At 36.6% G+C, this 23,206-nt stretch overlaps 1 long non-coding RNA gene across 2 annotated transcripts; it reads left to right on the plus strand.

Moving 5' to 3' along the window:
* Positions 1 to 20,492: 20,492 nt before the first annotated feature.
* On the plus strand, positions 20,493 to 22,210 carry LOC134484247 (uncharacterized). 2 transcript variants are annotated; one of them, NR_190863.1, is made up of 3 exons: positions 20,493 to 20,682; positions 21,625 to 21,798; positions 21,995 to 22,210. It is a non-coding gene; the product is annotated as an uncharacterized LOC134484247 (long non-coding RNA). The 2 variants fall into 2 exon arrangements; NR_190862.1 differs by having other exon boundaries at positions 21,742 to 21,798.
* The last annotated feature ends 996 nt before the right edge of the window (positions 22,211 to 23,206 follow it).

A 23,206-nucleotide genomic window follows, 5' to 3' on the forward strand; every position in this document is an offset into this window, starting at 1 on the left:
GATTGAAACATCCATCATTGTTTAGCCATCATTCTTCTTGAGCTTCAGGTAGTCTGTGACTTTATTTTAGGTTATCCATGTTTTTGGACTAATATTCCCTTATCAGTGACTTCACACCACAACTACTTTTTGTTTGTGTGCATGTGTATGATTGATTTACTTTGCTCAGCATATTTTCTAGCTACATCTTCTTGTTTATGAATTTCATGAAGTCATTGTTTTAAATTCAAGTACTCCATTTTGTAAATTAAAATATTTTCTTTATATGATACCCTGTTGAAGTATATCTTGGTACCTTCCAGGTTCTGGCTATGTGTGTTAGTTATATGTTTCAACATCTTTTAGTCATATGTCCAGGGCTGGTATTGATTCGTTTTAAGGTAGTACTACATCAAATATTCTTGGGAATATTAAGGGAGATTTCAAGAGTGACTGTATCATCTTGCAATCAAATCTACAATGTAAGAGTGTTCCTCTTTCTCTACATCCTTGCCTGTATCTGTTATATCCTGTGTTTTAGCCACACTGTCGGGTATAAAGTGGAATATTAGGGTAGTTTTGATTCTCATTTTTCATATGACTAAAGATATTGAACTTTTCTTTAGGCACTTCTCCACCATTTTATATTCTTCAACTGAGAATTTGTTGTTTAAATATGTATCCTAATTTTTAATTACTTGCTTTTACTGGGGTCTAACTTCTGGAGTTTTTGTATATATTAGATATTAGCTGTCTTTCACACGTAGGATTGGAGAAGATCTTTTTGCAATCTGTGGGTTGTTGTTTTGTCCTAATGGGAGTTTCCTTTGTCTTACAGAAGCTTTGCAGGTTTATGATGTCCCATTCGTTAAATCTTGATATTAGTGCATAAGACATTGGTGTTCTATTTGGAAAATGTCCCAAGTGACCACTTGTTTAAGTTTCTTCCCCAATTTCCTTTCTTTTCATTTGAGTGTATCTGATTTGATATGTAGGACCTTGGTCCACTTGGATTTAAGTTTTGTAGAAAGAGGTAAGAATGGGAAGATTTACATTCTTTACATGCTGATCTCCAGTTGAATCAGCATCATTTGTTGAAAATGCTATTTTCTTTCCACTGAATAGTTTTAGTCCTTCATTCAAAGATCAAGTGACCAAAGACGTGTCAGTACATTTCTGGGTCTTCAATTTTATTCCAATGATTGAACAGCCTGTCTCTGTTCAATTACAATTCATTTTATATCACTGTTGCTCTACAATATAACATTATTTCATGAATGGCGATTCTTCCCTGAAGTTCTTTTGATGTTCATGACAGATTTTGATATCCTGCTTTTTTCTTTTTCTTTTCTTTTGTCATTCAAAATGAATTTGAAAAATTTTCTTTCTAACTCTATGAAAAAAATGAAGTGGTATTTGGATGGCATTTTCTTTGAATCTGGAGATTGCTTTTGACAAGTTGTCCATTTTTCCAATATTTATCCTGCCCATCCAGAAACATGGGATATCTCTCCATCTTCTAAGATCTTCAATTTCTTCGACAGAAACTTGAACTCCTTCTCATACAGATTTTTCACTTACTTATGTACAGTGCCAATGAGATTTTTTTTTATCCTTTGTGACTGTAGAAAAAAATGTCATTTCCATAATTTTTTTCAGCCTGTTTAACCTTTGAGAAGAGGAAGGCAAATGATTTATGTTAGGTAATGTATCTAGTGACTTTGCTGAAATGTTTATCAGATTAGTAGGTTTCTGGTAAAACCTTTTGAGCACTTAAGTATACTTTCATATCGTCAGCAAAGACTGATATTTTAACTTTTTCCTTTCTTATTTGTTTCCCTTTGACCTCCTTTAGCTGTTAGATTGCTTTGACTCCAATACTATTTGAATAAGTAGGAGGAAATGGGCAGGCTTCTCTAGGTTTATATTTTTGTGTGATTTCTATAAGATTCTCACCATTTAGTTTGTCTACTGGTTCCCTCTATATTGCTTATCCAATGTTTAGATATAGGCTTTGAATTGCTAGTATTTCCATGAATATTAACGTGTAAATGTGTTGAAATATATCAAATGATTTCTTAGCATCTAATAAGATGACCATGTGTCTTTTACCCTCTTTCAGTTTGTTTATATAGTAGATTATGATGGTGGATTTCTGTGTATTGAACCATCACTGCCTCACTGGGAAGATGTCTACTGGATCATTATGGATGATCACTTTGACATTTTCATGGATTCTGTTTGATAATATTTTATTGACTGATTTTTATTTGACATTCATAAGGGATATTAGTATTAAAATCTCTTACCTTATTGGGCCTTTTTTGGTGTGGTATAAACATGATTGTTGCTTCATAGCCGTATTTGAGTAGTCTTCCTTTTGTTTCTATTTTATGAAGTAGTTTGGACAGTTATATTTACATGTTCTATGAAGGTCTGACAGGAATATATATATATATATATATATATATATATATATATATATGCATGTATACATATATATCTATATATACACACACACATATATATGTGTGTATATATATATGTATATATATACATATAGATATAGATAGATAGATAGATAGATAGATAGATAGATAGATAGATATATAATATATACCACTACTTGTTTGATTTCATCCCAGAGTTTGTTTTTCATCTGTGGTGTATACTTTTTGTTGTTCTTTCTTTTCATGATGTATCCAGTTTTTGTCTGTTTGTTTTTCTTTCTCTTTTTTGTTTTTGTTTTGTTTTTTTTTTTGTTTTTTGATGGGGGAACACAGATCTATGAGTTGTAATCTTAGAACCATTTTCATTATGTCACATAAGTTTGGATCTCTTTTGCTACATTTTAAACAAATTCTAAAAAGTCGTTAAATTCTTTTTTATTTCTACTTGACCGAGTTATCATGGAGTAGAGCATTGTTCACCTTCCCGCTATATGTGAGATTTCTGTAATTTTTGTTGTTGTTGAAAACTGGATTTAGTATGTGGTGATCTGAAATTATGCTTGGAAGTACTTTAACATTTTTTTATCCTTTGAGTCTTGTTTTGTGAACAATTGTATGATCAATTATATAGAAGCCATCATGAGGTGCTTAGAGAGTATCTTTTTTGTTTGTTTGTTTGTTTTTTGGATATACTTTGTTTTTTGGTTATATCTTGCTTTTATTTTTTAATGAAATATTGTACAGTTATCTGTTACATCCATTTGGTTCATAACCTCTTCTCATTTCTCTATGTTTTTTATTTTCTGTTTCCAAGATCTGTTCATTGATGAAGAATGTGATATCAAAATCTTCCACTATCATTGTGATTGTTTCCTTGTATGCTTTCAGCTTTTATAAGGTTTCTTTTATGAATGTAGGTGCCTTTGTATTTGAAGAATAAATAATCAGGGTTCAGTGTTTATTATATTTGTTCTTAATTTGATAAATAGGAGGTGTCTTTTTCTTATAACCTTTGGGTGGAGGTTGATATTATTTGATATTAGAATGGCTAGTCCTGGTAGGTGTCTTGGGACTAATTACTCGGAATATTGTTTTCTATCCTATTTCTCTTAGGTAATGCCCCTTTTGTAACTAAGGTGTGTTTCCAAATGCTTCATAATGCTGAGTGCTTTTTACATATTTAGTCTTTATGTGTATATCTTTTTAATGGGGAAGAAGATCATTGATATTAAGAGATATTTAAAATTGATTTTTAAAAGTAAATGTATATTTATTATTTGTGTGACTCCTTTTGTTTCAAGCAGATTTCTTACTTGCTTTTTCTAGGGTGTAGTTTCCCTTCTTATGTTGGAATTTTTCATCAATTATTATTTGTAGGACTTGATTTGTAGAAAGATATTGTGTAAATTTGGTTTTCTCATAAAATATCTTGGTTTCTCCAACTAAGTTAATTTCCAATTTTGCTGCATATAGTAGACTGGGCTGGCATTTGTGTTCTCTGAGAGTCTGTATGACATCTGTCCAGGATCCTCTGGCTCTCATAGTCTTTGGTGAGAATTCTGGTTTAATTCTTATGGGCCTGCTTTTACACGTCACTTGCTTGACCTTTTTCCATTTCTATTTCAATACTCTTTCTTTGGTTTGTGCATTTGGTGTTTTAAGTGTTATGTGATGGTTTTTATTTCTCTTCGGGTCCAATCTATTTGGAGTTCTATAGCTTTCTTGTATGTTTATGGGCATCTCTTATTTAAGTTTTGAAACTTTTCTTGTATGATTTTGTTAGAGATAGTTACTGGGCCTTTAATTTGGAACTCTTAAGTTTCTTCTCTACCTATTATCCTTATGTTTGATTTTCTTATTCTGTCCTGGATTTCTTGGATGATTTGGGACAGGAGCCTTTTGACTTTTAGATCAATGTTTAGGGTTGTATCAAGTTTTCTATGGTATGTTCTCCTCCTGAGATTCTCTTCTGTTCTTGTATTCTGTTTGTGATGCCTCAGTCTATGACTGCGGATCTCTGCTAATGTCTGCGGATCTTTTGTATCTCCTGGTTTGTACACCCTTTTGCATTCTTTATTGTTTCTATTTCTATTTTTATATCCTGGACGGTTTTCTTTAATTGCTCTGAAACTTGGGTTGTGTTTCCCTTTAATGCTTTCAGTGATTTTTGTGTTTCCTCATGAACCTCTTCTACTCATTTATTTGTGTTGTCTGGCATTTCTTAAGGGAGTTATTTATTTCCTTCTTAAAGACGTCAATCAGCATCATAAAATGTGAGTTTAAATCAAAATCTTGCTTTTCTGGTGTTTGGATTCCAGTATTTTCTTTGATAGGAGAATTGGACTCTGATGATTCGAAGTAGTCTTGGATTCTGTTTCTAACTTTCCTGCACTTGCCCCTAGCTATTGACTTGTCTCTGTTGTTTGCTTATCTTGGTGTTTCTGAGAGTCACTTGATCTTCCTATAGGACTCTGTGTCAGCACTCTTTAATACTGTTTTCCTGTTTTTTTCTGTCTTTTCTGAGAACAGGAACACTGATGTCAAGTCTGTAGCAACTCCTGGTTACTATTTGTTCAGCTCTAGATGCAGGAAGGGAGCAGAAGGGTCCTGCCCCTTGTTGCTCCAAGTTCTTGAGCCAAGGGACACAGTTGGCCTCAGGAAATTCCCTCTTGTGTCTTGAATGATGACACCCTTTATTTCCCAGGAGTGTCCCCACTTCTGAAGTTCAAGCTATCTCCTCCAAGGTCTTTTGGTGAAGGTAGTTGGTTGTCCAGTTTAGTTCAGTCCTGGGCACAGTACTGAACCACAGGTAATAGCAATTGGCTCTCTCCGTATTCGTATTCCATATTGCAGAGTCACTGCGCAGTTTGCCCATGGAACAGGGATGTGGGCAGAGGCGTCCAGAAGTGGCAGTCTGTCCTATGGAGTATTGGTGCCTGAGGAGCTCTTTTAATGAGTTTTGCTTTAAATGTTTTAATTTTCAAAACTGTTGCAGTTTTAATTTTGTTGAATATAATGGTGCTAGAAAATCTGTTTGAGATAGTTTGAAAAATAGCATGCCTTAACAAAAGAAAGAAAGAAAAAAGACGCACTATTGTAGTGAAGAGAGTTTTCTGGCCCAAGTACCTAAATTTTTTCAGAAATCAAGACTGTGGCCCAATCTCGCGTTCCCTGCCTCCAGCTCACTGCTCCCAAACCCCATGGAAGAGAGAGCTCACCGCCGAGAAAAGTGGGTACTCCTTAGACTGCAGAGAGGAAGATTCCACTAACACTGCACAACCCTGCCCACATCCTTGGCACAAGGTGAACTATATATGGCCCCTGGCTTCCCTTGGATAAGGGCACAGGGGCAGCGGGGCTGCTGTATCTGAGACACCAATGGAACCTGAAGGGACTGAATGGATCAACAGTTCTCTGCACCCAAATCCTGTGGGCGGGAGAGCTAAACCCTCAGAGAGACAGACATGCCTGGGAAACCAGAAGAGACTACACTCTGCCCACATTACTGATTCCAGAGGAAAACACAAAACGCCATCTGGAACCAGGCCTGGTGCACTGAAGCTCCCAAAAAGGGTGGCGCAGATCTTCCTGGTTTCTGCCCCCCAGAGAGCTCATAAGCAACACCCCATGAGCAAACTTGAGCCTCGGGACAACTGGCAAAGCAAACCTTCCTGCTCCAAGGGACCTGCCTGGTTAACTCAAGACACATGGCTACAGGAACAGCTGAAGAGCTGTAGAGAGGAAAAAATACACGCCCAAAAGCAGAGCACTCTGTTCCCATAACTAGCTGAAAGAAAACAGGTAAACAGATCAACCGCACTGCTGACACACAGGCTTATAGGACAGTCTAGTCACTGTCAGAAATAGCAGGACAAAGTAACACTAGAGATAATCTGATGGCGAGAGGCAAGCGCAGGAATCCAAGCAACAGAAACCAAGACGATATGGCATTATCGGAGCCCAATCTCCCACCAAAGCAAACAAGGAATATCCAAACACACCAGAAAAGCAAGAGGTAGTTTCAAAACCATATTTTATCATGATGCTGGAGGACTTCAAGAAAGACATGAAGAACTCTCTTAGAGAAACACAGGAAAACATAAATAAACATGTAGAATCCTACAGAGAGGAATCACAGAAATCCCTGAAAGAATTCCAGGAAAACACAATCATACAATTGAAGGAATTAAAAATGGAAATAGAAGCAGTCAAGAAAGAACACAGGGAAACAACCCTGGATAGAAAAGAAAAGGAAGAGACATGAAGTCATAGATACACGCATCACCAACAGAATACAAGAGATAGAAGAGAGAATTTCAGGAGCAGAAGATTCCATAGAAATCATCGACTCAATTGTCAAAGATAATGTAAAGCGGAAAAAGGTACTGTTCCAAATCATAGAGGAAATCCAGGATTCAATGAGATCAAACCTAAGGATTATAGGTATAGAACAGAGTGAAGAATCCCAGCACAAAGGACCAGTAAATATCTTCAACAAAATCATAGAAGAAAACTTCACTAACCTAAAGAAGCGATACCCATAGGTATACAAGTATCCTACAGAACTCCAAATAGATTTGACCAGAAAAGAAACACTTCCCGACACATAATAGTCAAAACACCAAATACACAAAATAAAGAAAGAATATTAAAAGCAGTAAGGGAAAAAGGTCAAGCAACATATAAAGGCAGACTTATCAGAATCACACCAGACTTTTTGCCAGAGGCTATGAAAGCTGAAGATCCTGGACAGATGTCATTCAGACCCTAAGAGAACACAAATGCCAGCCCAGGTTACTGTATACCTGCAAAACTCTCAATTAACATAGATGGAGAAAACAAGATATTCCATGACAAAACCAAATTCCTACAATATCTTTCTACAAATCCAGCACTACAAAGGATAATAAATGGTAAAGCCCAACTTAGGAGGCAACCTACACCCTTGAAGAAGCAAGAAACTAATCGTCTAGGCAACAAAACAAAGAGAAGCAAAGCACACAAACATAACCTGACATCCAAATATGAATACAACAGGAAGCAATAATCACTATTTCTTAATATCTCTCAACATCAAGGGTCTCTACTGCCCAAAAAAAGACATAGATTAACGAACTATATACGCAATGAGGACCCTGCATTCTGCTGCCTACAGGAAACACACCCCAGAGACAAAGACAGACACTACCTCAGTATGAAAGGCTGGAAATCATCTTTCCAAGCAAATGGTCAGAAGAAGCAAGCTGGAGTAGCCATTCTAATATCAAATAAAATCAATTTTCAACTAAATATCATAAAAAAAGATAACGAAGGACACTTCATATCCATCAAAGGAAAAATCCACCAAGATGAACTCTCAATCCTAAATATCTATGCCCCAAATACAAGGGCACCTACATACGTAAAAGAAACCTTACTAAAGCTCAAAACACCCATTGAACCTCACACAATAATAGTAGGAGATTTCAACACGCCAATCTCATCAATGGACACATCAAGGAAACAGAAATTAAACAGAGACATACACAGACTAAGAGAAGTCGGGAATCAAATGGACTTAACAGATATTTATACAAGATTCTCCCCTAAAACAAAAGGATATATCTTCTTCTAACCACCTCATGGTACTTTGTCCAAAACTGACTGTATAATCGATCATAAAACAGTCCTCAACAGGTACAGAAAGAGAGAAATAATCCCATGCGTCCTATCAGACCACCACAGGCTAAAGCTGTACACATATCCACTTCATCAATATGTTCATGAAGGTATCTCGGTTTTGAAAATATTCTTTATATTGTATTCTTTGTGTAGATGAAAAATGTGTGTGTATGTGTTTGTGTGTGTGTGTGTGTGTGAGTGTGTTTATTCATCTTACTTGAGTCAATAGAATTCCATGAAATAAAGCAACTTTAAATTGCAAAACATTGTTAATATTTTTATGTTGCATTTTTGGTTAGTCTGTTTATGACCTGTTGCCCATTTATCATCTTTTAGACTGTATCTCATAATCTCTTATTCTTGCTTTCTCTTTTAGATGTATCCTGTCCTAGATTGCGTAAAGTTATATCAAGCGATCATCTGATTTCCTGTGTACTAGACTAATTCAAGCAGTTGATTGTAGGGTGATTCTGAGGTCACTCTTGTGTAAAAAAAAATCCTATTTTATGACCTCACCAACAGTGTATAAGGCCTGGCACAAGCAATTCAGGCAGCTATCATAAGGCAGATCACGAGCTATTAGGTTCTTTTCAAAGACTATTCTATGTTTTTTGTTACAACTGCTGTTACCAGATTCTAAATTAGTAAACGTAACAGAAAACTGCCATGAACCTTGAATTCATATTTCTTGGCAGCATTGTGCTTGCAACCATTTTTGTATTCCTGAAGATTTTACTAGAGGTAAGCTGTATATAGGCAATTGTACTAAAATTAACATAGGACAGAAAGTGTTTGGGCAGATATTTGTAAAACCATGGAAATTCTGAAGGAACTACTGAAAGGAAAGAATTGTTCCCTTCGCGCACCATAGATCTGTTACACTTGATCCATTTCTGTTTGAGATTTAGAAGTTTCTAATCACTGTCTTCTATAATTGTTGAGTATAAAAAATTTTAAATTACAAATTATGTATTGAACTCTGAACAGAACCTCTGATTCAGCCTGCATTGATAAAAATACTTAAAGTACTTGTTACTCAGCATTATATTGTTTTAATATTCGGTGAATTCCCTTATTCCCTCTCTTTTGTAGAATGGTTTTTGTTTACTTCCTTTTTCCTCCTAAATATATGTTCTGTGTTATTGACCTAATGTCAGAAATGAAATGTGATAAACTATAAATAATGTAGGGTTTGCTAAATAGAAATCATCATGGCTCTATTAGGAAACTTAAACGGTTTTATCTCAAATTTTTTATTCTGAGTATATAGTTTTGATTTTTTTATGTTGTTAGTGTACTTTCTATAGACAATTTCCTTTTTGTATGCAATTTCAAGTGCCTTCATAAATTGATTGTTGCTATTAATGAATATATTTTAGCCCTCTTATACAAATCACTTTTTAGATTGCAATTTTGTAGTTTATTTCTATTTTTCTTTTCACTCACATTCATCTAAAATATGTAACGTCAGTATACGAAAAATAACAACATTATAAACATGGGGTGGTGTTAAAATTCATTTTCTCCATTTTTATATCTAGGGGTATTTTTTGTTTGTTCGTTTGTTGGTTTGCTTCCGTTTTTTTTTTTTTTTATGATTGAGCTTTGACTTCATCCTTAGTTTTTTGGCTTTTGTTTTTATTTTAATTTATTTTTTGTTTTGTTTTGTTTATTTTCCTATTGCAGATTTTCAATATTCTCTCAGTTTGATTTTGGATATTTGACACTAATTTCAATTTTATTCATATCCAATTGTTGTGTATATGCTGTCTTTTGCTTGTATCAACTGTAATGCAACTGAAGGATACTTTGCCAAAAAGATCAAGGACATTGCTGGAGAATACCGCTGAAGTTCTCTAGGTAAGAGATTTCAAACTGGCCTCAATTTTTTTTTATTCAGTCTATGCTTCCCCAAGTAGTACATGTCTATGTTGCTCTTTCACAAATTGCTATTCATATCTCTTAGGTAATTATGTTCATTAATAAATAGAAGTTATTATGAGCATGATCACAAATGTCTAGGTTCCATATATAAACGAAAATGTCATTTCTTTTACAGATAACACTATATGAATGGCCACCAAAGTTAACATCTCGTATAGCTGTAAGGACAACACCTTCTATGTAAAACAAGAACAATGCTGTGACTCTTCTGTGAACAATTTCAATCATATTATGGTGACTACATCCCATATTCAATACCCATGTTCAGGCAAATTGTAGTTCATCTGGACATCGTAGAATGACTACTGGCTCGAATAAAGAAAAATAAAGTGCTATCTGTGAGAAACCCATTATTCCACTTAAATGCTAAGCAGATACATACTATGGATGTCACAATAGACAGTGTAACCATTCAATAAATTGTTGAAATAAGAAAACACATTTTTTGTAAATGATTATTAGACTTTTTAAAATCATTCTTATTGTTTAATATTTTTATAGTCCAATTATCCTTTCAAATTCTACCATCTGCGTGTTCCTCATCCTGTCTACAAGAGGTTTTCCCATCTAACATCCACCACACCTTTACTCTCCTATTCCTGAGGCTTTAAGTCTATTGAGGGTAATTTGTGTCTTATCTCATTGTGGCAAGACAAGCAGTACTCTGCTTTGTGTATATAGATTTTTCATGTACTGTACCAGCGCTGCATGGTGAATGGGTCAAGTCTTAAAGATATTGTTGTATTCAAGTTAATTGAGAGCACTCATCTTCAATGAGATAGTTCTCCTTTGCTGCTTAAATGGATTTTTCATTAATTCAACCACAGTTGTCCCCATATTGTGTTTGTGAGGTATCAATTATCTGCAGTTGTCACAGTCAATCACTTGGTAGGTCTGGGTCTGTCATTGTATAGCAAAGGTAGCCTCCTGTCTTTATCAAGAGTATAGCATCAGTTAGAGAGTCAGGATTCGGGGCCTTCTCTCGAGTTCTATCTTCATTGGAGCTTGTTACTGAACATCATTAGCTTCACCCTCTTCTAAATTATGGTATCTGCAGTTTATTTATTTCTAATTGTTTGTTTTTTGTGGTGGGGTTGAATTTGGCTTCACTCAAAGTATGAGGTGATGGACACATGAAACATGAGAGGTAACCGGTCATGAGACAGAATTTATATTATAATTAATGGGTTGTTTTAGTGGCGAACTATTCAGAGAAGAGCGTACCTATATGAACAAGTTATTATTAAACTTGTTTTGAGTCTGAGTCTTATTTCTGGGAGCATGGTATTGAAAAATAATACTTGATTTCTACAGATTCTAGAGAAGAATCTAGCTTCATGTCTAAATGTCCAGAGTTTAATGTTTAAAGGTTATCCACTAACTTATTTGGTGGAGACCATTCTAAGGCAGAAGAGCTTTTGGCTGCAGCAGACCTGTTTACAGTTTGTGGAAGGGTCACAGTAAAACAAAACCAAAACAATTTAGAAACAAAGGCATTTTGAAATGTGCAGTTTCCCAAAAAGAATAGTTTACAATGAAGCTAAATTTACAGTCAAGACAGTAGCAGAAGAGAGGCCATAACTGTATCAGAGAAAATCTGGGCACAGTTCTCAGAAAAGAGAAAACCACTATAATGTCAGTACCTTCCCTCAAATTCAAAAAAGTGGAAAGCATTGTGGAAGGAGTACGCCTGAACTTAGAATGCAATTTTGGGGGTTTCCTGGTTTCCTCCGGGGCCTGCTACCCCAGAAAGTGATACAGCTATTGTCCAAGGAGGCCAGGCTACCTTTCACACTGGCAGCAGAAATTAGCAGAATCACACACATGTTCATATTTTGCAAGTAAGAAATAAGTAGGAGTGGGTAGGTAATGGAAAATTGCACAATAGTAGCAGAAAGCACCAAAGAAAATTGAGTGTTTTCAGAATATTCCCTACAAAAGGACATTAATATCAAGGTGTGGAGCTCAGAAATTAAAAACTACTGTGCAAAGAGTACCCACAGACATTGGAGAAGCCAAATTCATAAGATGTCCATCAAGCAAAGTTTCCTGCATTGAGCTTATGTGGCCTAAGGAAGAGGCTCTTTATTCTCACAAGAAAATAGATCTTTGCTGAACTCTTAAATACATCAGGGTTCCTAGAACTGTATATGAAGATGAAAGATGTATTGTATAATTTGGTCTTGTTTGGATATGTTTTGCTATGACTCTACTCTTCCTCTAAATGTCAAATATATTTATATATTTGGGAGTATGAAACTTTATTTTACAAGTTCACAATCAACATGTTGCTTGCAATATTTTTCCTGGATTTTTTTTCTACTTACAGTACAAATGTTATCACCTTTCGCAGATTACTGTTCAGAAAACACATATCCAATCCCCCTTCACTTTTATCTATGACAGTGTTCCTTTACCAAAACACCCATCTTTTCCTTTTTCTCACGCTGATATTTCCCTACACAAGGGCATCTACCCTTTTCAGGACTCAGGAATTGACCTAGAGTGAAGATCAACAGGGCCATCTTCAGCTCCTCATGGTACTTTCTCCAAAATTGACCATATAATTGGTCAAAAAACGGGCCTCAACAGGTACAGAAAGATAGAAATAATCCCATGCGTGCTATCGGACCACCATGGCCTAAAACTGGTCTTCAATAACAATCAAGAAAGAATGCCCACATATACGTGGAAATTGAACAATGCTCTACGCAATGATAACCTGGTCAAGGAAGAAATAAAGAAAGAAATTAAAAACTTTTTAGAATTTAATGAAAATGAAGGTACAACATACCCAAACTTATGGGACACAATGAAAGCTGTGCTAAGTGGAAAATTCATAGCGCTGAGTGCCTGCAGAAAGAAACAGGAAAGAGCATATGTCAGCAGCTTGACAGCACACCTAAAAGCTCTAGAACAAAAAGAAGCAAATACACCCAGGAGGAGTAGAAGGCAGGAAATAATCAAACTCAGAGCGGAAATCAACCAAATAGAAACAAAAAGGACCGTAGAAAGAATCAACAGAACCAAAAGTTGGTTCTTTGAGAAAATCAACAAGATAGATTAACCCTTAGCCAGATTAACGAGAGGACACAGAGAGTGCGTCCAAATTAACAAAATCAGAAAAGAAAAGGGAGACATAACAACAGATTCAGAGGAAATTCAAAAAATCATCAGATCTTACTATAAAAACCTATATTCAACAAAACTTGAAAATCTTCAGGAAATGGACAATTTCCTAGACAGATACCAGGTACCGAAGTTAAATCAGGAACAGATAAACCAGTTAAACAACCCCATAACTCCTAAGGAAATAGAAGCAGTCATTAAAGGTCTCCCAACCAAAAAGAGCCCAGGTACAGACGGGTTTAGTGCAGAATTCTATCAAACCGTCATAGAAGACCTCATACCAATATTATCCAAACTATTCCACAAAATTGATACAGATGGATCACTACCGAATACCTTCTACGAAGCCACAATTACTCTTATACCTAAACCACACAAAGCCACAACAAAGAAAGAGAACTTCAGACCAATTTCCCTTATGAATATCGACGCAAAAATACTCAACAAAATTCTGGCAAACCGAATCCAAGAGCACTTCAAAACAATCATCCGCCATGACCAAGTAGGCTTCATCCCTGGCATGCAGGGATGGTTTAATATACGGAAAACCATCAACGTGATCCATTATATAAACAAATTGAAAGAAAAAAACCACATGATCATTTCATTAGATGCTGAGAAAGCATTTGTCAAAATTCAACATGCCTTCATGATAAAAGTCCTGGAAAGAATAGGAATTCAAGGCCCATACCTAAGCATAGTAAAAGCCATATACAGCAAACCAGTTGCTAACATTAAACTAAGTGGAGAGAAACTTGAAGCAATCCCACTAAAATCAGGGACTAGACAAGGCTGCCCACTCTCTCCCTACTTATTCAATATAGTTCTTGAAGTTCTAGCTAGAGCAATCAGACAACAAAAGGAGGTCAAGGCGATACATATCGGAAAATAAGAAGTCAAAATATCACTATTTGCAGATGATATGATAGTATATTTATGTGATCCCAAAAGTTCCACCAGAGAACTACTAAAGCTGATAAACAACTACAGCAAAGTGGCTGGTTATAAAATTAACTCAAATAAATCGGTTGCCTTCCTCTATACAAAAGAGAAACAAGCCGAGAAAGAAATTAGGGAAACGACACCCTTCATAATAGACCCAAATAATATAAAGTACCTCGGTGTGACTTTAACCAAGCAAGTAAAAGATCTGTACAATAAGAACTACAAGACACTGAAGAAGGAAATTGAAGAAGACCTCAGAAGATGGAAAGATCTCCCATGCTCATGGATTGGCAGGATTAATATAGTAAAAATGGCCATTTTACCAAAAGCAATCTACAGATTCAATGCAATCCCCATCAAAATACCAATCCAATTCTTCAAAGAGTTAGACAGAACAATTTGCAAATTCATCTGGAATAACAAAATACACAGAATAGCTAAAGCTATCCTCAACAATAAAAGGACTTCAGGGGGAATCACTATCCCTGAACTCAAGCAGTATTACAGAGCAATAGTGATAAAAACTGCATGGTATTTGTGCAGAGACAGACAGATAGACCAATGGAATAGAATTGAAGACCCAGAAATGAACCCACACACCTATGGTCACTTGATTTTTGACAAAGGAGCCAAAACCATCACATGGAAAAAAGATAACATTATCAGCAAATGGTGCTAGTTCAACTGGAGGTCAACATGTAGAAGAATGCAGATCGATCCATGCTTATCACCCTGTACAAAGCTTAAGTCCAAGTGGATCAAGGACCTCCACGTCAAACCAGACACACTCAAACTAATAGAAGAAAAACTAGGGAAGCATCTGGAACACATGGGCACTGGAAAAAATTTCCTAAACAAAACACCAATGGCTTATGCTCTAAGATTAATAATCGACAGATGGGATCTCATAAAACTGCAAAGCTTCTGTAAGGCAAAGGACACTGTGGTTAGGACAAAACGGCAACCAACAGATTGGGAAAAGATCTTTACCAATCCTACAACAGATAGAGGCCTTATATCCAAAATATATAAAGAACTCAAGAAGTTAGACCGCAGGGAAACAAATAACCCTATTAAAAAATGGGGTTCAGAGCTAAACAAAGAATTCACAGCTGAGGAATGCCGAATGGCTGAGAAACACCTAAAGAAATGTTCAACATCTTTAGTCATAAGGGAAATGCAAATCAAAACAACCCTGAGATTTCACCTCACCCCAGTGAGAATGGCTAAGATCAAAAACTCAGGTGACAGCAGATGCTGGAGAGGATGTGGAGAAATAGGAACACTCCTCCATTGTTGGTGGGATTGCATACTGGTTCAACCATTCTGGAAATCAGTCTGGAGGGTCCTCAAAATTGGACATTGAACTGCCTGAGGATACAGCTACACCTCTCTTGGGCATAAACCCAAAAGATGCCCCAACATATAAAAAAGACACGTGCTCCACTATGTTCATTGCAGCCTTATTTATAATAGCCAGAAGCTGGAAAGAACCCAGATGCCCTTCAACAGAGGAATGGATACAGAAATTTTGGTACATCTACACAATGGAATATCACTCAGCTATCAAAAACAATGACATTATGAAATTCATAGGCAAATGGTTGGAACTGGAAAATATCATCCTGAGTGAGCTAACCCAATCACAGAAAGACATACATGGTATGCACTCATTTATAAGTGGCTATTAGCCCAAATGCTTGAATTACCCTAGATCCCTAGAACAAATGAAACTCAAGACAGATGATCAAAATGTGAATGCTTCACTCCTTCTTTAAAAGGGGACAAGAATACCCTTGGCAGGGAATAGACAGGCAAAGATTAAAACAGTGACTGAAGGAACACCCATTCAGAACCTGCCCCACATGTGGCCCATACATATACAGCCACCCAATTAGACAAGATGGATGAAGCAAAGTAGTGCAGACCGACCGGAGGCGGATGTAGATCGCTCCTGAGAGACACCGCCAGAATACGGCAAATACAGAGGCGAATGCCAGCAGCAAACCACTGAACTGAGAATAGGACCCCTGTTGAAGGAATCAGAGAAAGAACTGGAAGAGCTTGAAGGGCTCGAGACCCCATATGTACAACAATGCCAAGCAACCAGAGCTTACAGTGACAAAGCCACTACCTAAAGACTATACATGGACTGACCCTGGACTCTGACCTCATAGGTAGCAATGAATATACTAGTAAGAGCACCAGTGGAAGGGGAAGCCCTGGGTCTTGCTAAGAGTGATCCGCCAGTGAACTAGACTGGTGGGGGGAGGGCGGCAATGGCAGGAGGGTTGGGAGGGAACACCCATAAGGAAGGGGAGGGGAGAGGGGGATGTTTGTCTGGATACCGGGAAAGGGAATAACACTCGAAATGTATATGAGAAGAAATACTCAAGTTAATAAAAAAAAAGACATCAAAAAAAAAAGACATCAATCAGCATCATAAAATGTGAGTTTAAATCAAAATCTTGCTTTTCTGGTGTGATTGGATATCCATTATTTTCTTTGATAGGAGAAATGGACTCTGATATTTCGAAATAGTCTTGGATTCTGTTTTTATGGTTCCGGCACTTGCCCCTAACAATTGAGTTGTCTCTGGTGTTTGCTTATCTTGCTGTTTCTGAGAGTCAGTTGATCTTCCTATAGGACTCTGTGTCAGCACTCTTTAAAACTGTTTTCCTGGTTTTTTCCTGTGTTTTCTGAGAACAGGAACACTGATGTCAAATCTATAGGAACTCCTGGTAACTATTTGTTCAGCTTTAGATGCAGGAAGGAAGCAGAAGAGACCTGCTCCTTGTTGGTAAATGTTCTTGAACCAAGGAACACAGTTGTCATCATGCAATTCCCTCTTGTGTCTTGAATGATGACACCCTTTATTTCCCAGGAGTGTCCCCACTTCTGAAGTTCCAGATATCTCCCCCAAGGTATTTTGGTGAAGGGAGTAGTTTTCCAGTTCAGTTCAGTCCAGGGCACAGAATAGAACCACAGGTAATAGCAACTGGCTCTCTCCGTATTACTATTCCATATTCTAGAGGCACTGCGCAGCTTCCCCATGGAACTAGGATGTAGGCAGAGGCATGCAGAAGTGGCAGTCTGTCCTATGGAATTTTGGTGCCTGAGGAGATCTTTTAACGAGTTTTGCTTTAAATGTTTTAATTTTCAAAACTCTTGCAGTTTTAATTTTGTTGAATATAATGGTGCTAGAAAATCTGTTTGAGATAGTTTGAAATATAGCATGCCTTAGAAAAGAAAGAAAGAAAAAAGACACACTATTGTAGTGAAGAGAGATTTCTGGCCCAAGTACCAAAATTTTTCAGAAATCAAGACTGTGGCCCAATCTCGTGCTCCCTGCCTCCAGCTCACTGCTCCCAAACCCCTTGGGAGAGAGAGCTCACAGCTGAGACAAGTGGGCACTCCTGAGACTGCAGAGAGGAAGAGACCACCAACACTGCCCACCCCTGCCCACATCCTTGGCCCAAGGGGAAACTGTATATGGCCTCTGGGTTCCCTTGGATAAGGGCACAGGGGCAGCGGGGCTGCTGTATCTGAGACACCAACGGAACCTGAAGGGACCAAAAGGATAAACAGTTCTCTGCTCCCAAATCCCGTGGGAGGGAGAGCTAAACCTTCAGAGAGACAGACATGCCTGGTAAACCAGAATAGACTACACTCTGCCCTCATTACTGATTCCAGAGGAAAACACAAAACGCCATCTGGAACCAGGCCTGGTGCACTGAAGCTCCCAAGAAGTGTGGTGCAGATCTTCCTGGTTGCTTCCCCCATGGAGAGCTCATAAGTCACACCCCATGAACAAACTTGAGCCTCGGGACCACAGGTAAGGCAAACCCTCCTGCTCCAATACACCTGCCTGGTGAACTCAAGACACAGGCCCACAGGAACAGCTGAAGACCTGTAGATAGGAAAAACTACACGCCCAAAAGCAGAGCACTCTGTTCCCATAACTGGCTGAAAGAAAACATGAAAACATGTCTACAGCACTCCTGACACACAGGCTTATAGGACAGTCTAGCCACTGTCAGAAATAGCAGAACAAAGTAACACTAGAAATAATCTGATGGCGAGAGGCAAGCGCAGGAACCCAAGCAACACTAACCAAGACTATATGGCATCATTGGACCCCAAATCTCCCACCAGGCAAACACAGAATATCCAAACACACCTGAAAAGGAAGAGTTAGTTTCAAAATCATATTTGATCATGATGCTTGAGGACATCAAGAAAGCCATGAAGAACTCCCTTAGAGAAACACAAGTAAACATAAACAAGTAGAAGCCTACAGAGAGGAATCACAGAAATCCCTGAAAGAATTCCAGGAAAACACAATCAAACAATTGAAGGAATTAAAAGTGGAAATAGAAGCAGTCAAGAAAGAACACATGGAAACAACCCTGGATATAGAAAACAAAAGGAAGATACAAGAAGTCCTAGATATACGCATCACCAACAGAATGCAGGATATAACAGAGAGAATTTCAGGAGCAGATGATTCCATAGAAATCATCGCCTGAACTGTCAAAGATAATGTAAAGCGGAAAAAGCTACTGGTCCAAAACATACAGGAAATCCAAGACTCAATGAGAAGATCAAACCGAAGGATAATAGTATAGAAGAGAGTGAAGACTCCCAGCTCAAAGAACCAGTAAATATCTTCAACAAAATCATAGAAGAAAACTTCCCTAACCTAAAAAAGAGATACTGATTGGCATACAAGAAGCCTACAGAACTCCAAATAGATTGGACCAGAAAAGAAACATATCCCGACAAATAACAGTCAAAACACCAAATGCACAAAATAAAGAAAGAATATTAAAAGCAGTAAGGGAAAAAGTCAAGTAACATATAAAGGCAGACCTATTAGAATCATTCCAGACTTTTCGCCAGAGACTCTGTAAGCCAGAAGATCCTGGACTGATGTCATACAGACCCTAAGAGAACACAAATGCCAGCCCAGGTTACTGAATCCTGCAAAACTCTCAATAAACATAGATGGAGAAAACAAGATATTCCATGACAAAACCAAATTCACACAATAATTTTCTACAAATCCAGCACTACCAAGGATAATAAATGGTAAAGCCCAACATACGGAGGAACGCTACACCCTAGAAGAAGCAAGAAACTAACCGTCTAGGCAACAAAACAAAGAGAAGCAAAGCACACAAACATAACCTGACATCCAAATATGAATACAACAGGAAGCAATAATCACTATTTCTTAATATCTCTCAACATCAATGGCCTCAACTCCCCAATAAAAAGACATAGATTAACAAACTGGATACGCAACGAGGACCCTGCATTCTGCTGCCCACAGGAAACACACCCCAGAGACAAAGACAGACACTACCTCAGAGTGAAAGGCTGGAAAACAACTTTCCAAGCAAATGGTCGGAAGAAGCAAGCTGGAGTAGCCATTCTAATATCAAATAAAGTCAATTTTCAACTAAAAGTCATCAAAAAAGATAAGGAAGGACACTTCATATCCATCAAAGGATAATTCACTAAGATGAACTCTCAATCCTAAATATCTATGCCCCAAATACAAGGGCACCTACATACGTAAAAGAAACCTTACTGAAGCTCAAAACACACATTGAAACTCACACAATAATAGTAGGAGATTTCAACACGCCACTCTCATCAATGGACAGATCAACGAAACAGAAATTAAACAGAGACAAACGCAGACTAAGAGAAGTCGTGAATCAAATGGACTTAACAGATATTTATAGAACATTCTCCCCTAAAAGAAAAGGATATACCTTCTTCTCACCACCTCATGGTACTTTGTCCAAAACTGACTGTATAATCGGTCATAAAACAGGCCTCAACAGATATAGAAAGATAGAAAAAATTTCATGCGTCCTATCAGACCACCATGGGCTAAAGCTGTACACATATCCACTTCATCAATAAGATCATGAATGTATCTAGGTTTCTAAAATATTCTTTATATTGTATTCTTTGTATAGATGAAAAATGTGTGTGTATGTTTGTGTGTGTGTGTGTGTGTGTGTTTCTTCATCTTTCTTGAGTCAATAGAATTCCATGAAATAAAGCAACTTTAAATTGCAAAACATTGAAAATATTTTTATGTTGCATTTTTGGGTAGTCTGTTTATGACCTGTTGCCCATTTACCATCTTTTAGACTGTATCTCATAATCTCTTATTCTTGCTTTCTCTTTTAGATGTAGCCTGTCCTAGATTGAGTAAAGTTATATCCAGCCTTCATCTGATTTCTTGTGTACTAGACTAATTCAGCCAGTTGATTCAAGCATGATTATGAGGTCACTATTGCGTAAAATAATTCTATTTTATGACCTCACCACCAGTATATAAGGCCTGGCACAAGCAGTTCAGCCGGCTATCATAAGGCAGAGAACGAGCTATTAGGTTCTTTTCAAAGACTATTCTAAGTTTTTTTGTTACAACTGCTGTAACCAGATTCTAAATTAGTAAACGTAACAGAAAACTGACATGAACCTTGAATTCATATTTCTTGGCAGCATTGTGCTTGCAACCATTTTTGTATTCCTGAAGATTTTACTAGAGGTAAGCTGTATATAGGCAATTGTACTAACATTAACATAGGACAGAAAGTGATTGGGCAGATATTTGTAAATCCATGGAAATTCTGAAGGAACTACTGAAAGGAAAGAGTTGGTCACTTCGCGCACCATAGATCTGTTACACTTGATCCATTTCTTGTTTGAGATATAGAAGTTTCTAAACACTGTCTTCTATAATTGTTGAGTATAAAAAATTTTAAATTACTAATTATGTATTGAACTCTGTACAGAACCTCTGATTCAGCCTGCATTGATAAAAATACTTAAAGTACTTGTTACTCAGCATTATATTGTTTTAATATTCGGTGAATTCCCTTATTCCCTCTCTTTTGTAGAATGGTTTTTGTTTACTTCCTTTTTCCTCCTAAATATATGTTCTGTGTTATTGACCTAATGCCAGAAATGAAATGTGATAAACTATAAATAATGTAGGGTTTGCTAAATAGAAATCATCATGGCTCTATTAGGAAACTTAAATTGTTTTATCTCATATTTTTTTATTCACAAGATATGTTTTTGATTTTTTTATGTTGTTAGTGTTCTTTCTATAGACCATTTCCCTTTTGTATGCAATTTCAAGTTCCTTAATATATTGATTGTTGCTATTTATGAATATATTTTAGCAATTTATACAAATCTCTTCTTAGGTTGCAATTTTGTAGTTTATTTCTATCTTTCTTTTCACTCACATTCATCTAAAATATATAACATCACTTATTAAAATAACAACATTATAAAACATGGGATGCTTTCAAAATTCATTTTGTCCATACTTATTTCTTTGGGTATTTTTTGTTTGTTTGTTCGTTTGTTGGTTTGCTTTGGTTTTGTTTCCTTTGATTTATCTTTGATTTTATACTTTGTTTTTTGGCTTTTTTAATTTATTTATTTATATTTGTTTTGTTTTTTTATTTTCCTATTGCAGATTTTCAACATTCTCTCAGTTTGCTTTTGGAAATTTGACATTAATTTCAATTTTACTCATATCCAATTTTTGTTTATGTGCTTTCTTTTGCTTGTAACAACTGAAATGCAACTGAAGGATACTTTGCCATAAAGATAACAGACATTGCTGGAGAATACCGCTGAAGTTCTCTAGGTAAGAGATTTCAAACTGGCCTCAATTTTTTTTTCAGTCTATGCTTCCCCAAGTAGTACATGTCTATGTTGCTCTTTCACAGATTGCTATTTGTATCTCTTAGGTAATTATGTTCATTGTCAAACAGAAGTTATTATGAGCATGATCACAAATGTCTAGGTTCCATATATAAATGAAAATGTCATTTCTTATACAGATAACACTATATGAATGGCCACCAAAGTTAACATCTCGTATAGCTGTAAGGACAACACCTTCTATGTAAAACAAGAACGATGCTGTGACTCTTCTGGTGAACAATTTCAATCATATTATGGTGACTACATCCCATATTCAATACCCATGTTCAGGCAAATTGTAGTTCATCTGGACATCGTAGAATGATTACTGGCTCGAATAAAGAAAAATAAAATCCTATCTGTGAGAAACCCATTATTCCACTTAAATGCTAAGCAGATACATACTATGGATGTCAGAATAGACACAGTGTAACCAGTCAATAAATTGTTGAAATAAGAAAACACATTTTTTGTAAATGATTATTAGATTTTTTAAAATCATTCTTATTGTTTAATATTTTTATAGTCCAATTATCCATTCAAATTCTACCATCTGAGATTTCCTCATCCTGTCTTCAAGAGGTTTTCCCCATGTAACATTCACCACACCTTTCCTTTCCTATTCCTGAGGCTTTCAGTCTATTAAGGGTAATTTGTGTCTTATCTCATTGTGGCAAGATAAGCAGTACTCTGCTTTGTGTGTATTGATTTTGTCATGTACTGTACCAGATGCCTGGTGAATGGCTCCAAGTCTGAAAGATATTGTGTATACAAGTTAATTGAGAGCACTCAGTAATGAGATAACTCTCCTTTTCTGCTTAAATGGATTTTTCATTAATTCAACCAAAGTTGTTCCCACATTGAATTTGTGGGGTATCAATTATCTGCAGTTATCACAGTAAGTCACTTGTTAGGTCTGGGTCTGTCAGTGTATAGCAAAGGTAGCCTCCTGTCTTTATCAAGGTATAGCATCAGTTAGAGAGTCAGGAGTCAGAGCCTTCTCTCGAGTTCTATCTTCATTGGAGCTTGCTACTGAACATCATTTGCTTCAGCCTCTTCTACATTACGGTATCTGCAGTTTATTTATTTCTAATTGTTTGTTTTTTGTGGAGGATTGAATTTGGCTTCACTCACGGTATGATGTGATGAACACATGAAACATGAGAGGTAACCAGTCATGAGACAGAATTTAGATTATAATTAATGGGTTGTTTCAGTGGTGAACTAATTCAGAGAAGAGCGTACCTATATGAACAAGTTATTATTAAACTTGTTTTGATTCTGAGTCTTATTTCTGGGAGCATGGTATTGAAAAATAAGACTTGATTTCTACAGATTGTAGAGAAGAA

This window comes from Rattus norvegicus, chromosome Y (assembly GCF_021556685.1).
Source record: "Rattus norvegicus strain SHRSP/BbbUtx chromosome Y, alternate assembly SHRSP_T2T, whole genome shotgun sequence".
NCBI lineage: Eukaryota > Metazoa > Chordata > Mammalia > Rodentia > Muridae > Rattus > Rattus norvegicus.